This window comes from Cavia porcellus, unplaced genomic scaffold (genome assembly GCF_034190915.1).
Source record: "Cavia porcellus strain 051 isolate PalLab524CR breed Dunkin Hartley unplaced genomic scaffold, mCavPor4.1 scaffold_28, whole genome shotgun sequence".
In the NCBI taxonomy this organism is placed as follows: domain Eukaryota; kingdom Metazoa; phylum Chordata; class Mammalia; order Rodentia; family Caviidae; genus Cavia; species Cavia porcellus.
The window spans coordinates 30,547,443-30,565,129 of record NW_026947511.1 but is presented as its reverse complement, the minus strand read 5'-3'; the positions used below and the strand labels follow the sequence as shown (position 1 = coordinate 30,565,129).

Genomic DNA, 17,687 nt, shown 5'->3' with positions numbered 1-17,687 from the left:
AAACATGTGCGTACTAGTAAAAAAATAAAAAAAATTAAAAATTCAAGATAAGTTTTGGTTTAAAAAAAAAAAGAGAAGAAAAGAAAGGGAGACATTTTACTAGAAGTTTAAAACCAACAGGCAATTGGGAACAATTCCCCAGCTCACTATGGTCCCCTTTCCTCTTCACTCACTGTTTCTTGGTTAGTAAGCAGTAACACGGTTACCAAGCCCAGAGCCGCGCGCGCACCACTCTCCAGTCGCTCCAGCCCCCGGCGGAGCGGGAAAAGCAGAGGAAACAACGCCGCAGGGCACCTGAGAGGCCCCGGCTCTCTGCAGCCTAAAGGGAGATTGGGCGCGGCCGAGTTTGGGGCGTGGCTAGCTGCTTCCCTCTCCCTTCGCCCCCGCCCGGTTCGTCCCGCTACGATCCCGACAGGCCCAGCGACTAGGGGAGTCACGTGAGGGTGGGCGGTGGAAGGAGAGGCTGGCCGCCGCTGGCTCTCAGTCTCTATGGTTGTCGGAGGTGGCTTCTACCCAGCTGCTAAAACTTGAGCGTGAACGGGTGAGTCCAGAACCCCGAAGGGTGGAGGTGCGACAGCCATTTAAGGAACGCGGAGAAGGTGGCGGAACAACCTCAGGGACCTGGGCTCCGGGTCAGTCATTTGTCAGGTGCCCCGGGGTTGCGGCGACTTCTCGGGGCCGCCGAGACAGCTGTCTGTCCCCGACGCACTCGGCTCGCGGTGCCGAGAGCCGTCCGTAGTCCTGCCTGCTTCGCGTTCCCCGCTTTCCTTCACCTCCCTCCGCGCCGAGTCCCTTGCCGGAGAACTTCTCCCAGTGCCGGTTCCCCGGGTGCTACGTCCCCCCGCTCGCTGGGGCGCGGACGCCGGGACTGTTCCCGGGAATTTGTGGATGTGGTCGGAAGCGGGCGCGGGAGCTTACGGCTGGATCTCCGGTAGGGAGATACATTAACCGCTGACTCCAAAAAGTGGCAAATCACCGGCGCTTTGCAGGAACAAAACAAAGTGTAGGTTTCCCGGATAGTTCAGTTTTTGTTTTCCAGCGCCTCCGCCTGCTTTTCTCATCCCACTGTGTGTGCGCGCATGCCTGTCTCTCTCTATCCACTTTCCAACCCTTCTTTCTCTCAAGTTTGTTTCGCACTGTCCCGTACTGGACCATCTTACCTTGTTTTGAGAATCAGCTGAGTATTATTGACTCACTGTGAATGTTGAAAGACTTTAAGACGGACTGTTCTTGTCATCTCTGTGATTATAAGTTTTTTCATTTCTAGGTGTCTGAAAAGTATTGTAGGTACTGTAAACTTAAGTTAAATAAACATTTTGTTATCAAGAGATAGATAAATATTTTATTCTTCTCATCATACCTTGGAAAGATCTATTTTTCTCCCATTATTTTCTAAGTCGATGTTGCTATCAGATCTTTTGTGTGGCTTCTTTGACATATGTACTTTTGTTTACATTAAAATACCCCATAGGGTCAAATCGGCTATATTAGAAGGGAGTTGGCAGTAAAGATGAAACAAGTGTGGGGTTGATAGTTTAGGAGAGTAGGTTTCATTGGACCATATAACAAATTAATAAGATTTCAGCATCTTGAGACAAAAATGTTGACCAGGATGACCAACTTGCTGACTTTCTGGTGTAGACAAAGTAATACTTTTTTTGAATATTGCCTTATTCTAGAAGTTTTAGAGTCTACTGCCGCTTGTCCATGAACTAGTCTTTGCCTCCTTGCTTGATAAGTCTCTTGATTGTGTCTTCCACTTACAGGACGTTACTCTAGCCATCTACTTATGTGAAGAAAGTGTCATTGACCCTTGCATGTCCTACTGAGGTTCGGAAGTTACAAAATAATATTGACAAAAAGCACAGATACAGAAATAGCTTTTGTGCTAGGGGTGAAGGGAAATGAGTGATAACTAATAAAAGCAAGAGAAGAATGTAATCTATAAAGTATATATAGGAAGACAGCAACAAAGATAGCCTTTATCACTGTCTTCCTATTTAGTCTATGGAAGGCTTACTAAATTTAGTAAACTTTTTTTGTTTTTGAGACTTGGTCACATTGTGCTGTTGAGACCACCCTCAAACTCCCGTACTCAATTTCCAGAGTAGCTCTTTCTTCACCCTCTACTTCAGCTGCCAGGATCTTTTTAATTCCTCTGAAGGCTACAGCTTGAGACTGACTTTTCTATATTTAACAAAGAACCAATGACATGGTAATTTCTTCTATAATTCAATTATATGTAAATAATAAATGAAATGTTTAACTGACCAGTGTCTTCAGAATTTACACACACACACACACACACACACACACACACACAATTTTTCCCCTCTACTGGGGGATGAACTCAGGGCCTCATTCATGCTTGGCAAGTGGCCTACCAATAAGCAACAATTCCAGACCTTTTGAGACATGATCTTGCAAAGTTGTGTCCTTTGACTGGCTTTATACTTATCTTCGAGCCTTAGTCTCCTGAGTAGCCAAAGTTTACAAGTGTGTACCACTGTCCTGGGTAGGACTAATGTAATTGACAATTTTTTCTAAAGATTTTTTCACTTTTAAACTTTAAAGTTAGTTTACTCTCTTGAGCTATTTTTCAGCGGCTGGAGCTCTTGCTTAACCCTTTTCCCATCTATAGAGTTGTTTAATATATTCTTTTTTATATGAGAACCAGTTTTTAAAAAAGATTTAGCATTCGCAACTTTTTCCCCCAGGCAAAATAAAATAGATTTATTTTGTACCGAAGGAAAAAGGAACTTCTTTTTAGCTAGAACTTCTGTTCACTTATAAGAAAATTGCTAATGCTTTTAGTACATTAAATATTAAATAAGTGCATTTGAGCAGAAAACACACGGACAGTATCTTTAAATGTTTTATATTTCTTATTATAAAAGTAATGTGGCCAGTAATGGTGGTGCACACCTTAATCCCAGCACTCAGGAGGTTGAAACAGGATTGCTGTGAGTTCAAGGCCAGCCTAGGCTACATGGTGAGTTCAGGGCCAGCCTAAACTACATAGCAAGTAATGGTGGTGCACACCTTAATCCCAGCACTCGGGAGGTTGAAGCAGGATTGCTGTGAGTTCGAGGCCAGCCTAGGCTACATGGTGAGTTCAGGGCCAGCCTAAACTACATAGCAAGACCCTTGAAAAAAAAAAGTTATGTGTGCTTATTTTTTTTAAAATGGGAACATTATAGAAGTATAACATTGAAAGTCACTTTGTAAATTATGTTTTCCTCTCCCAGCATGGAATCACTGGTTCCTTTTTCGTATCTGGGAATCAGTGTGAAAAGTAGTCTGTGGTGTCAGATTTGCTGGGAAGGTTTGTAGCAAAAGCCCTAGGCTTACATCCTTAACCTCAGAAGCCCTAGAAGAAAGACAGTTTCCCTTTTTGTACTATTCTAGTAAACTCCTGTAAGGTAGTCTGTTTGGCTTCAGTGGGTCTTTGCCTATCCTAGAAGCAGTTCTAGTGCCCAGGATGATGGGCTATTTTATGTGGCCAGGCTTAGATTTTCTTTCTACTATGGACTAGTGCAAAGGGGAACACAGTTTCAAATCACATAATACAAGAGTGGGAGATATAGTTCCTAAAGAAAAAGTCAGGGTTTTTTCCTGGTAAAGAAAATGGTAGCTGGGTAAACAAAAACAACATGTTTACATGCATTTGCATTTTTAATTCAGAGAACTGTGTTTTGTTAAATTAATTAAATTTACAGTTTCTGAGTTGGTTTTTCATTTTTAAGTGTCTTACAGAACTTGAAATTTAAACTCGTTAGTGTGTCTATATGTATTGTCATTACATATATAGCACCTTTGTAGTTTAAGCTCTTATTTTGCAAATACTTGTATTGTTACTATAGGTCTAGTATCTTTTCTCTGTAGTATTCAGGTTGTTTGTTTATTTATGTATTTATGCAGCACTGGGAGTTGAACGTAGGTAAGTTGCACTGAGATACTTTCCCAGTCCTTCTTAGTTTGTATTTTTGTATTGCCCAAACTGACCTTGAACTTGTGGTCCTTCTGCTTCAGCCTCTTCAGTAGCTGGAATTACAGGTATGTACCATGGTATCCAGGGGTTTTTGTATATTTTTTGCTGTGCTGGTGATCAAACTCATGGCTTTATGTATGCTAGACAAGAGCTCTACCACTGAACTACATCCCTGAGTCAAATATTACAGGTTTATGCTTAATCTGGCAGTTTGCTAAAATTGAACATTGGTTTTCTGTGTTTTTTTGTTTGTTGTATTTTATTTATTTATTTTGGTACTTGGAGTTGAACTCAGGACCTTGTGCTTACCAGGCAGGTGCTATGCTGGTGAGCTATATCTTAGGCCTTTTGTGTGTATGTGTGTGTGAGTGCACAGGTGATCAAACCCAGAAACTAATACATACACTCTACTTCTGAACTATAACCCTAGCCCCCTGATCATTGGCATTTTTCCTATCGTGAGTGAACTGGACTAAGAAACTGTAGCTTATATATCATAAATAAAATGTTTTGATATTTAAAATAAGAGGTTGATATGAGTAAATGCTTGATTCTTTTACTTATTTTATATTTAACTTATCAATTAATTTTTTGGTTTTTGAGACAAGGTCTTGCTATAGTTCAGGCTGACCTTGAACTCGCTCAGTAAACCGGGCTGGTCTTGAACTCAAGGTGATCCTGCCTTGGCCTCTTGAGTGTTGAGATTACAGGCATGTACCATGCCTGGCAATTTTATGTTTAAAAGTCTGTAGAGACCACTTCATTTTGAGCACTGTATGAAAAATAAATCATTATAACTGTCACTAATGGATGTGTCTGAGTAATAACTTTAAAATTATAATTAACATTAATGTCTAGTTTTGTATATTTATGCATTATTCTGATGGTTCATTATGTTTTAAGAGAGAATGTAATTAAGGCAGCATATTGTTTATTCCACTGTCTTCTTTTTGATTGAAAGAAATGTCAGCAGCTCAATTTAATGGACATTTGAACTTTAATTGCTAACACTGAGCAGCACAGGCTAGAGTTTATTGTTTTTTATGTTTATTTTTTTATGTTTATTTTTTTCAGTTTTAGGGTTATATCCTAGCCCTTTCATTTTTATTATTTTTTTTAAGAGTAGAAAATATTTATGGAGAGACAAGAAAGCTCCTGTCAGAGGAGCAGGAGGGGGCCTGAATGTGTAGCACAGGAGCCCCCCTTTCATTTTTATTTTTACTTATTTTTCAAATCCATTTTATTCATAGATAAAAAGAAAGAAAAAAAGCTACAACAAAATTTTAAAGTGCATCTGTCAGAGGATAACAATAGTATGTACATTACACATTGTCATACCCAAATCATTCACCCAGAGCACAAGACATTTGCCTTTAATTATCTGAACAATATCAGTACAAATCTTTCTCTTCAGCAAACCCAGAGAAATCAGTAGTATAACTGCCTTAACTATTTTTAATGTACATATACATACGCATATACATATGTTTTTTTTCTTTCAGCTTATTACACTAATGAAAATATGTTTACACATGTATGTGTTATTCATTTCACTAATGAGTATGTTCTCAAGGTGCAGGCTAGAGTTTAGACAGACAAATCTATATTCTGAAACCCAACTCCATTGTCAAGGTCAAGGAAGATACTTAATCTCTTTGAACTTGTGTTTTTTCCAGTTGCAAATGTAAATGATGCATATCTCACAGGTTTCATGGGAAGATTAATTAGGATATGCCAAGTGCCTAGAGTGTAAAAGGTTCTCATTAAATATAATTGTAATAACAACTAAAACAGATAAAATGACTGTATTTTCCCAACTTCAAAATGTTTAGCCCTAACTTTTTCTTCCTTTTGAAAAAGAAATGTCAGTACCTTACTTGCCTATTTTCTTAGTAGGATTGAGTTAATACGGTAACATGGCACTCAGAGAGTATTAGAATCTAGTTTGAATGTATGATTGATTGATTGACTGAACGGTTTATCATTTTGAGACAGGGTTTTGCTATGCAGTTTAGGCCAGCCTAAACTCACTTTCTAGCCCAGGCTGGCCTTGTATTTGCTAGGATCCTCCTGTGTCAGCCTCCCAGAGTATTGGGATTATAGCCATATGCCACCATCCCCGGCCTTGAATGTATGTTGTAGTTTAGCTCTTTTTGTCCCTTCTTTTCCTTCCTATCTTCTCTCACATTCTATGCACAAAGAAATACTTTTTGTTCAACCTAGAAGCCATGTCTAGTGTCTTTTTTTTTTTTTTTTTTTTAGTATTTTGAGATAAGGTCTCCTTATGTAATTCAGGTTGGCCTTGAACTCACTATGCAGCCCAGACAGGCCTTGAAAGTTGTGGGGACCCACCTGCCTCAGCCTCCCAAGTGCTGGGATTATAGGCATGTGGCACCACATTCAGTGCCATATCTTACATCTTTCTTCTTTTGTATATGCTGTTTGGTGTACTTGGAATACCTTTTTACCATCCTGCCATCATTCAGTATGTAAAACCTCTTTCCACCCTGAGATGTTTTTCTTCTGTGGTGGTTTGTGTTATTTAACCGATTTAAAATATTCTTCTCTGTAGAGTAATTGCATATATTTTCTGTCAAATTGAGTGATTCTTGCTATCAGAAAGTGGGTCTTAGTTTTTATTATATCCTGAGATCTGAGTAGTTGAAGTATGTACAAAATGAGAACATGTTTGTTGAGTAAATAAGTAGACAGTTCATCTGTTTTATAAATCAAAATAGAAAAAAGGACACAGTCCACTAGTCTGTAGTGTGTAGTCTTTACAATCTGAGATATTTAGAAAATTTACCTTGACATATCTAGAAAATTCCTCACAGTCCACCACACATAAACACCATGCCTCTAATAAGTACCAGGGGTCTGGAAATGGAGATTAGAAACATATTCCCTTCTTCGGTGAGCTTTCAGACCTGCCATGCAGATAGACTACATGTAATTAATTGTTATAATTAATTACAATTTAGATGTAAGCTAATCAAAATTAAAGAAAAAAATTCATTTTGTCACAGTTTCACCAGTTACATTTCACATACTTAGTAGTAATATATGATCATTGCATTGTACAGCAAAGGTACAGAATATTTCTATCTGATAGATACTATAGGACATTGTACATTATTCATTCTACAGAATTTTCAGAATTTCATTCTGAAATTTTATTTTATTTTTATTTTGACCATGTTTCTTACTTTTCAAATAAAACTTACTGTTAGGTTAGAAAACCGTTATTTTAAAAAAATAATCAGGTTAAGTCTTACATATTGGTGCATATCTGTGGACACAGCTACTTGGAGGCTGAGATGGGATTATCAGTTGAGCCTACAAGTTACTACCAGCCTGGGCAACATAGTGAGATTCCATCTCAACAAAAACACAGAAAAAAAATTATCAAGTGGATTCTTAGTAATAGATTTCAAATAATGAAGCATTATTAATTTTCTCAGGCCTTCACTCAGTGATAACATTTAAATTAAGCATTGATATCAAATGACTTCCTATGTTAATAATTCCTGGAAGAATTTGGAAGCATAATGGTTAAAAGCAGTTCCTCTGGGATGCGAGACCTTCTTCCATCAACTGAGTTCAAAAGCTTTGAACTTTGGTGTCCTCAGCAAAATGAGAGTAATAATAATACTTACCTCAAAGGATTACTGAGGACTGTACAGTAATAGATGTCAAGCACTTAGCATCATACCCCTCAGATAGTGTTCATTAAAAGCTAGCCTTAAAGAGAATTTTTTAGAAAGTGGGGAAATTATAATATGGACTGGGTAGTGGATCATATCAAGGAATTATTTATTGTTAAATTTGATATATATGAAAGTTACTGGGCCGGAGATTTAGCTCAGCGGCATAAATGCCTGCCTAGCAAGTGCTAGGTTGTAAGTTGGACCCCTAGTTAAAAAAAAAAAAAAAAGAAAACAATTACATAATTACTTTGGGGGGAAAAAACATATTTTTGGAGAGATGTACTAAAATATATGTCAATGAAATACTGTGTTATCCCAGTGGAATTACTAAAGTAATTCAGAAAAACAGGAATGAAGAACCAAAAAAAAAAAAAAAAAAATTAGTTCTCTGTTTCTGGTGAAAGAGTAACAGGAATCAGAGTTACCTTCCTTCCAGGAACAACCACAAAAAGCAAAGAAAATTATACAAAACAATGGTTTTCTAGATTTGAACATTGGATAACAAAGGGAATGATACCTGAGAGAGGGGAAACAAAAGAGATAAACTCTGTGAGTGCGTTGGCTTCTACCTAGAGAGTTTCCCAGCTGCAGAGCAGGAAGGGAGAACCCCTGACTCACTGCGCCTCATTTGAGTCGAAGTGAGGGAACCTCGGATGGCTCAGCAAATCACCTTATTTTCTTCTTGGGACGGAAGAATTCATCTCCCTCTGTTTGGGGCTCCCTGCTCTGTATTATGTTGAGTTCTAAGTTGACTATCTCAGGGAGCCTCTGTAGTCAGTTGTTATCTGTGTGCCATCTTTGCTCCTGTCTCCAGGTTTCTGAATAATTTAATCATACCTAGAAGAAAGCTCAATAATATTTTCAGGAATACAGAGTTATTCGGCATCTAAGGTAAAATTCACAATGTCTGGCATCCGAAGAAATTAGGAGGCATGCAAAGAAGTAGGAAAATGTTAACACATAGTGATGAGGAGAATAAAATCAAAATCAAAATCAAAGTTGCCACATGATATAATTAATAGAAGCAATGTTAACCAATTTTATAACAATATAAAATTTCCCTATATTTACTGGAATGACTTTTACTAACACAAAACAAAACAAAACAGTACATTTCATACGTTTAAGAGACTGGAAGACAAGCTGGGTGTGGTGGCTCATGCCTGTAATCCCAGCACTTGGGAGGCTGAGGCAGGAGGATCATTGGGAGTTGGAGACCAGCCTGGGCAACAAAGTGAGCTCGAGGCCAGCCTGAACTGCACAGTGAGACCCTGTCTCAAAAAGACCAAAAAAAAAAAAAAAAAAAAAAAAAACCTGGAAGACAGAACATGTAAACAGAGACAGAAAATGCAAAGAAGATCCTCATTGAACTTCCAAGGTTGGAAACTACAGTGTGTAAGATAAAAACTATGTTTTGGATTTTTTACTTTTTGTTTATTGAGATGGTCTCTCTGTGTAGTCCAGGCTGGCTTTGAATTCACTTTTGTAGTCTAGGTTGGCCTTGCCCTCATGGCATTCCTCCTGGCTCAGCGTTCCAAGTACTGGAATTACAAGCATGCATCACTATGCTCAATTGAAAAATATATTTAATGAGATTAATAGCAGACTAGACATAAGAATGAAGCCTAAACCTAGGCTCATGTGGTGTACAAAATAACCCGTGTAGAATTCTTACAAAACAACTCAGCCAGACTGGTCAAAGCTTTAGATGTAATTCCTGTTTGTAGAAAGTAAATGGACTAGAGAAACAATTTAAACAATAGCATAATGAAGCAATCAGATGAATCCACAGTGTGAGATATGCTGAAATATAATTGTTATTCTCTTCGTTTCAGAAATTAGTGTTGTGTTGTGATTATGCATCATGGTCAACTACTGCCATTGAATTCTATTCTTAAATGGTTAAAATGGCAAACTTTATATTTTGTATATTTTACCGTAACTTATTTTTGTATTTTTATATATTTTAAAAATTATTTATTGGAACAGTTTAGATATATATAATGATTACATTCATCATAAGGAATTTGTACCTGCACATGATGTATCTTAGTTCCTCTTTTTTCTCTTCTCATCCCCTCTTTAGCCCCGCTTCCCCCAACTTATTTATGAAGCTTTGTTTCCATTTTACCATTTTTTTCATTTTTACTTTCCCCTTCTATCTTTCATTCTCCTTTCCTTTTGAATAGTTATTTCCTATTATTCTACCATAATTTTACAAAATTGCTATTTTAGTCAATTATAAATATACAGTGGCATTAAGTACATCAACATTTTCATGAAGCACACTACCAATAATTTCCAGAACTTGCTCTTTTTTCCAACTTGAAACTTTACACTGATTATGCATTAACTCCCTACTTTCTATTCTCACCTCTGGCAACCTTCATTCTTTCTGTGTGACTTCACTCCCAGAAATATCCTCATATAAGTGAAGTCACGCAGTATTTTTTAATACATTTTCACTAACTTTTATTTCACTTAGTATAATATACATAAGGTTCATTCATATTCTAGAATATGGCAGTATTTCCATCCTTCTAAAGGGTAAATAATATTCCTTCTATATGTTACATTTTGCTCCTTCATTCACCTTTTTTTTTTCAGTACAGTGGATTGAACTCACGGCCTTTGCACCGAACAACTTCTTTAGCCCATACTTTTGATTTTGTTTTGAGTGGGTCTTGCTAAGTTGCTAAATTGCCTAAGCCGAGCTTGAATTCATAGTCCTTCTGCCTAGCCTTCTACAGTGCTGGGAGGGATTACAGGGAGGATGTGCCCATTGATGGACACTTGAATTCTTTCTACTTTATGACCATTGTGAATAATGCTGCTTTGAGCATGACTGTATAAATATCTGCTAATCCCTGTATTTAATTCCTTTGAATGAATACCTAAAAGTAGAACTGCCAGATCATATGGTAATTCTGTATATGAGGAATTACCATACATTTTCCATGGTGACTGACCATTTTACATTCCCTCCAGTAGGGTACAAAGTTCCAGTTTCTCCACATTCTTTTTTTTTTTTTTGTCTTTTTCCTTTTTATCGGTACCAGGGATTGAACTCACGACTGCCTGCTTGCAAGGCAGGCACTTATGCCGCTGAGCTAAATCCCCAGCCCCTCTCCACATTCTTTATACCTAGTTTCTATTCAAATTTTCATTTTGTTTTTGTGGTGCTGAGGATTGAACTCAGGGTCTTGTGTATTCAAGGCAAGAATTTTTACCGCTGAGCCATATCTCCAGCCCCCAATTTCTCCACATTCTTGTCAGTGTAGTACTTGCTTTTTTTCCTTTTTGTTTGTAGCTATTCTAATGAATGTAGGTAAACTTTATATTAGGTACTTTTTTTTTTTTGGTACCAGGGATTGAACTCACAACCTTGTGCTTGCCAGGCAGGTGCTTATGTTGCTGAGCTAATCCTTGGCCCCATATTAGGTATATTTTAACATAAAAAACAATTAAGGGTAAGAGGGAAGAAAAAAGGTGTGTATGGAATAACTATTGTACACCAAAGTTAATACATGGTATTTATGAGATCTGGACCTGAAAAATCAACTCTGTGTTTTGGGGACTTTGAAAGATATCCTAATACTGCAAGATATTAGGAAATTACTGTTGAGTAAATTTGAATGGTTTTATAGGAAAACACTATCTTTACAAGTAAAGATAAACCTTGAAGAGTTTAGCAGAAAAGTAAATCTGATAGAGAAATGGGTGAGGCAAATTTGGAAAAATGTTAATTATTCAATCTAGGTAAGACACATCTAATGTTCATAATATTATTGTTTGAAGTTTCCATTTAGATGTTTTAAAATAAACTATAAAGCTTTGATATTACTCTCTTCTGAAAAAAAGCTATTTATAAAAATTTGCTTTTATTTTTTATATATCATTTATTTTAACCCGTAACACTGTTAAAATACACCCCCAGTATTAGGACTTGTACCTAGGCATTCTCATGGAGCTGCATCTCTAGCTGTTTTTACTTTTTATTTTACTTATTTATTCACTTTTATTTTTCCTCTTTATTTTTGAGTCAGGGTCTCACTTACTTGCTAAGTTGCCTGGGCTGGGCTCAAGCTTGCTGTTCTCTGCCTCAGTCTGACAGTGTGCAGCGATTATAAGCATGTGCCCACATACCCACTTAGTTTCTTCTCTTTGTAATTAGTCTTACGGATTTTGCCTTCTAGATACCATATCCTTCATTTTTTTCATTCTTCTATATGTGATTACAAGTCTGTATTTTAAGAAATGAGTCATGTCATCTTGACCAGTGGAGTATACATTCTTCATGTATATGCGAACTTTTAAAGAAGTAATTCAACATTCAAGGCTTTCTCATGCCTATTACTCTTTTAGCCTAGAGTTTTTAATTCCATGCTCCATAGAAAAATGCTCCTAACTCATTAATAAATTTTTTCTTGACTGCATGTTTTCTTTAGTCAGAATAAAGTCTCTGGTGAACTCCTATGTGCTGTGTATTCTGTATTAAGATTAATTGTTTTTATTTTTTCTGGTTAAGGTACATGGCAGAATCATTAATATTATGGGAAATCTGAGATTTTACTACAAGAAATTATATATTCTAACTTTATGAATTTGGAATTTATTTAAGCCGATCTGCTAGTTGCTTTTGACAATATTAAGCATACCCAGATTACTTACTTACTTTCTTTTTTCCCCAAATTTATTTCTGAGGCATAATATGATAGGAAGACAGTCATACCAGAAGTTACTAGATCTGGTTTCTGTTTCTAAGCTTTGTGTTCTTGATAAAGGGTGTAAGGTATCATTCTCTCTGATTTGTTCCTTTCATGTTTCTGTTCTGGTCTACTATATTATTTCTTTTTTGCTTTAAATTCAGTGTTTGGGAGTTTTGGGAGTCGTGTCAAAAGTTTGTGGGCTTTTCATTCTTGATTTCTTTCTTTCCTTCTTTTAGACAGAAATCTTTTTCTTTTTCTTTTTTCTTTTTTTTTTTTTTTTCTTTTTCCTTTTTATCAGTACCAGGGATCAGAAATCTTTTTCTTTTTTTCTTTTTTTTTTTTTCTTGTCTTTTTCATCAGTACCGGGGATCGAACTCACGACTGCCTGCTTTCAAGGCAGGCGCTTATGCCACTGAGCTAAACTCCCAGCCCAGAAATCTTTTTCTTAACCTGGTGATTGCTCTGCCTTTTTGTGGTAACAGAAACTTTTCTTTGTACTAAAATATGTAAGTAGTATAATGGAAATATGAAATAAAGTAGTATGTTGTACTGGATATTCTCTATGTGCCCCTCTGTATTTACTTTTTAACCTTTTCCACCATGCTATGTGGCCCTGTAAACTGACCTTTGTATTCTATATTCATAAGCTCTTTTTCCTCCCATATGCAGGGGGTGTTGAGCAAGCTGGAAGGGGAGAAGAGAGTAAGGTCTGGATATTTATTTCCCTGGCTGTCTCTTTGTTGGCTGGTAATTGTTGCTGAAGGGCACACTGCTCTTGTCAGGTAGCTCTCTCTCTCTCAAAGCTGTAACTACAGTTGATTGAGTTTTAGTTAATTACTATCTTCCTTGGCTCATTAAAGCCTAGCGGCTTCCTACTGTTCTTATGTCCAGTAACTTCCCACTATTATTTTTTCTTGTTTTAATTTTTTATTAGTACACGTTTGCAGTACATACATAACACACACTAATTCATTTTAAATTTACTCCTGCACTCCTCCCCTTCTTTCATCTCTTGGTCCCTTTCCCTTTTGGGAAAGATCTATATCCCTTTTTCATATTATCTGTCTTTTATTTTGCTCTTTATTTTGTATGAGAAATCATTTGATAAGTAAGCTTGTGAGTCTGATTTATTTCACTTAACATTATGATCTCTAGCCGGGTGTGGTGGATCACGCCTGTAATCCCAGCACTTGGGAGGCTGAGGCAGGAGGATCATTGCGAGTTCGAGACCAGCTTGGGCTACAAAGTGAGCTCAAGGCCAGCCTGAACTGCATAAAGAAACCCTGTCTCAAAAAGACAAAAAGCAAAACAACAACAACAACAACAAAATTATGGTCTCAAGGTGCATCATTTTCCTACAGGTGATTCAAGTTTATCCTTTATGACGGATTAGTACTTCACTGTGTATAAATACCACATTTTCTTCATTCATTCATCTGTTAGTAGACATATAGGCTGCTTCCAAGATTTAGCTATTGTGAATTGTGGTGCTATAAACTTGGGTATGCATGTATCACTGTAGTATGCCTTTAATTTTTTAGGGAAGATACCTAGAAAGATTAGAATAGCTGGGCTGAATGAAATTTCTAATTTTGGGTTTTTGAAGCATCTCTATTCTGATTTCCATAGTGGTTTACATAGTAGTTTACAGTGTCACTAACAATGTAGCAGAACCACCCCCCCAATACATACCCCTGCATCCTCACCAGCATTTGTTATTATTTGATTTCTTGCTGATGACTGTTTTTCCTTTGTAAGATAGATAGTTTTTTTGAGTTAAATAAAAGATTTCTTCGAAATGGCAATGTGATTCTATGGGGTTAAAATGCTACTAACATGGAAGAAAAAGTACAAAAATGTTTATTTCCTTGATTAAAATAGACAATGCAAACAAAATAAAACTGCATGGGGAAAAAACCTATGTATTCTTCACAAATAATATTTCACTTCTGACATATGGATAGATTCTGCCCAACCCCCAGCAGTTCCCCAAAACCAGTTGTGTGTCCTGTGATTCAGATCAATTCAACTGGAGTTTGTGCAGATACTTCCGAAGGTTAGGATTTCATCTGTCTAGATTATTCTCCCCCATAAACTTCAGAAGCCGATTGCAGGCCTTAGGCTTCCAGATTACCCACAGCTTCTATCCACTTTGGCTACTCAGAAATCAGGAGAGTGCTTTAGTTATTTTTATTCTTTCATGGTAAAAAGATACAACTTGGTAATATCCAAGTGGAAGAATTGTCTGTGGGAAAGGGCACAGCATCCACAACTTCTTGGTGTGTGCCCCTCCCTGTACGCCATGTATTCAGGATCCTGGCAGTTGTTTGAGCCCTGTTCTTTGAGTTTTTATAGAGGCTTGGTTACATAGGTATGGTTGAGTAAGTCATTAGCAATGGTGATGAAGGTTGCAACCTCTGACAACCAGTTCCCATCCTAACGTCATCTAGGACCACTCACTCCTCCACCTGCCTCCACCCTGCCACCATTAATCATTTTGTTAGCATGGGAAAATACAAGACTATGACTTCAGAGAGTCCAAGGACTTTAGGAACTGCGTCACAGGAAAACAGGATGAAGACCAAATATGTATTGCTTTTATAAATAATAAAGTAGATGTGAGGCTGTGTCCTCACTCAGGAGGTGAGTTCTTGTTATTCTGGGTCTATCCTATAACCCTAACCCTTCCTTAGCCGCGAGATTCTACAGATCCCAGACTAAGTCTCTCTCCATATTCTTTGGGCTGGCCCTACGCTCTTTAGATATCCCCTTAGTCACTTATTCAGGGAGGCCCCTGAACCCAGGTAAGAGGAATTCACCCACCTTAGTTCTCTGAGACCCGCATTTTCTGGATTCCATATCACATCTAGTTAGCTGTGCCTGCAGAAGTATTTGTATTCCTGATATCCCAATGGAAATTGGGCTTCACCTTTACATCTTCACAAATTACCCTCTCAGGGCACACTGCTTGGCCTCCCAGGCCCTTTGCAATCAAGGTGGAAGCTGTGTTACCCTCAAAATTTGTGCATTTTCCTTGCACCTAAAATCAGCACCTTGTGGATGCTGCCAAAGTTTGCTGCTAGCTGGAGCAGTAGCCAGGCTTTTCTCTCTCTTGGCTGTAGGGGTCAGTTGCCTGGATTGCAGGACTCTGTTTACCTGATTGTGAGGAAAAGCTTCTCTACATTGCCGCCATTCTGGAACCCCATGTGGCCTCTGTCGCCATTCTGGAGCATGGCACTGTGCAGCTTTTCCCTCTGAGCAAAGTCTTTTACCTTTGCAGTGAGGCTACAAAGGGTGGGGACCGGCTTCCTGGGATCCCCCGGGGCCATCTTTCTTATCTCTCTGTTTCTCTTCAGCAATCAAAATCTCAACTCTGTCTTTACAATCCACAGCCTTCCTGGCATTTTCCTTCTGGTCAAACTCACAGTGTTGCAAATTATCCTGCTGGGCTCTTTGCTCTTGATTTGCAATATAAAGCTGGCTAAAAGCCCCCAACAATAGCCATGCCACAGTCTTGATGTTTGATTGCTTTTAAATTTCTTTTTCAAGATTAATCTTTGCCCTTTGTCTCAGTCTCAGGCAAAGTCTCTGGGCATGAACAAAATGCAGACAAACTTTCTGCCAAGCCATAACACAAATCATGGGGAGTCCAACAACCAATGCAGTCCTTCTTCCCAGCAGAAATCTCCCAAGCCTGGTCTTTACCATGAGGCTTTCTATCAGCCTTCTGGTCTCCTGAGCTCTAACCAGAATCTCCTCTACAGAACAGCCTAAGCTGCTCCAGCTCTATGCATCCAGGTGACATGTCTGAACCTTTCCAAACTTTGCCCATAAGCCATTTCCAAAGCCTCTCGGAAAACATGGTCAGGTATAGTCACAGCAAACGACCCCACTCTCGGTACCATATTCTATCTTAGTTACTTTTTACTCATTGCTGAGACAAAATACCTCAAGCCCAAGTTGGGAAAGGAAAGTTTTATTTCTTACATTTTTGGAGGTTTCAGTCCACACTCAGTTGGCTCCAAGGCAGGCGGGCATGGCTGGGCGGCTGCGTACAGTAAGCAGGAACCAGCAAAGAGCAAGACACACTTTCTTCCTGCCATTACATCACATCCTGGCTCCATCCCACCCCTATGAGGGTGGAGCACTGACACCATCAATCCAAGCACTAGACAATGAACCATCACATGCACAATGCAAACTCATGAGGCCTGAGGGCCACAGACATAAACCATGATATATGTTATACTTTGTGCTTGTTTTTTTACAAGATTTATCTGATTTAATCCTTATTGTGGTCATTTGCAATAACTCCTCATTCTTATTTTTTGAAAGCAGAGTTACCAAGTCAAGAATGGAATATGGTTCTGGCCAGTAAGAGGTCAGCTTAAGATTTGCTATCTAGGAACTAATTGATTAGCTTACATGGAATAAGAAGGCACTTATCATTATGGACTTCAGCAGGTTAAAACAAAATAGAATAAAACAAAATGTTTTCTGAAAAGGTGTGAAGATTTTTTAAATTATCGCATTAAAAAAAACAAGGTCATTAAAGCCACTTCAGAATACTCCTCCTTGCTTAATCCATGTTCTTGCTGGTTTTTTTCACTTTAAATTAATAGGAAACATTTTTAAAGTTCATTTACTGTTTTTATTTTTTATATCTACTCATTTATTATAAAAATATTCAAAGAACAATATGAAAAAGTGGATGGAAAAGATTCCTAGGGCAGTTCTTGCCAGTTTCTGAAACAGTTCTGCAAATTGGTGCCTTTACAAGTGCCCAGTGCATCCAGTGGAAAGGCAGCCTATGAAGATCAGTGTGTCTTCACCGTACTTACTGGATCTGGCATCATGAGACTTCCGACTCTTTCCCAGAGTCAAAATGACCAAGAAAGGTAGATGTTTTGAACCTACTAAGGAAATCAAGGCAGCCACAGCACCATAACTAAGGACACTCATGAAAATGGACTTTCAGAACTGCTTCAGGAAATGGCAAGAACAATGAGAGACGTGTGTGAAGTGAGGGCAGCAGTTTAGGAGGGGGATTAGTGGCAGTGTATTTTTTACAGTAATAATTTTGTAAAACAATTTAAACACACACTGTATGCTTCAGTCACACCTCATATGTCCAGTTGGTGATATTCTAATTTTGCTTTTAAGTTCCAAGTTTTAAAACATCTGTTTTGTTTGTTTGGTTTTGGTGTTTTGGCTAGTACTCAGTATTGAAACCAGGGCACATTGTGCATGTTCGGCAAGCACTCTACCACTAAGCCACAT

General features: G+C 38.1%; 1 protein-coding gene across 2 annotated transcripts in view; it reads left to right on the top strand.

The window, feature by feature from the left end:
- The first annotated feature begins 372 nt into the window (after window positions 1–372).
- Micu1 (mitochondrial calcium uptake 1) overlaps window positions 373–17,687 on the top strand; it is a 224,095-nt gene continuing 206,780 nt past the window's right edge. The window contains exon 1 of one of the 2 annotated variants that reach the window (XM_013156817.3): window positions 373–541. The gene's annotated coding sequence lies outside the window, so the exon portion shown is untranslated. Of the gene's footprint in view, window positions 633–17,687 lie in introns of both variants that reach the window. The other variant, XM_063238651.1, reaches the window with a different exon arrangement.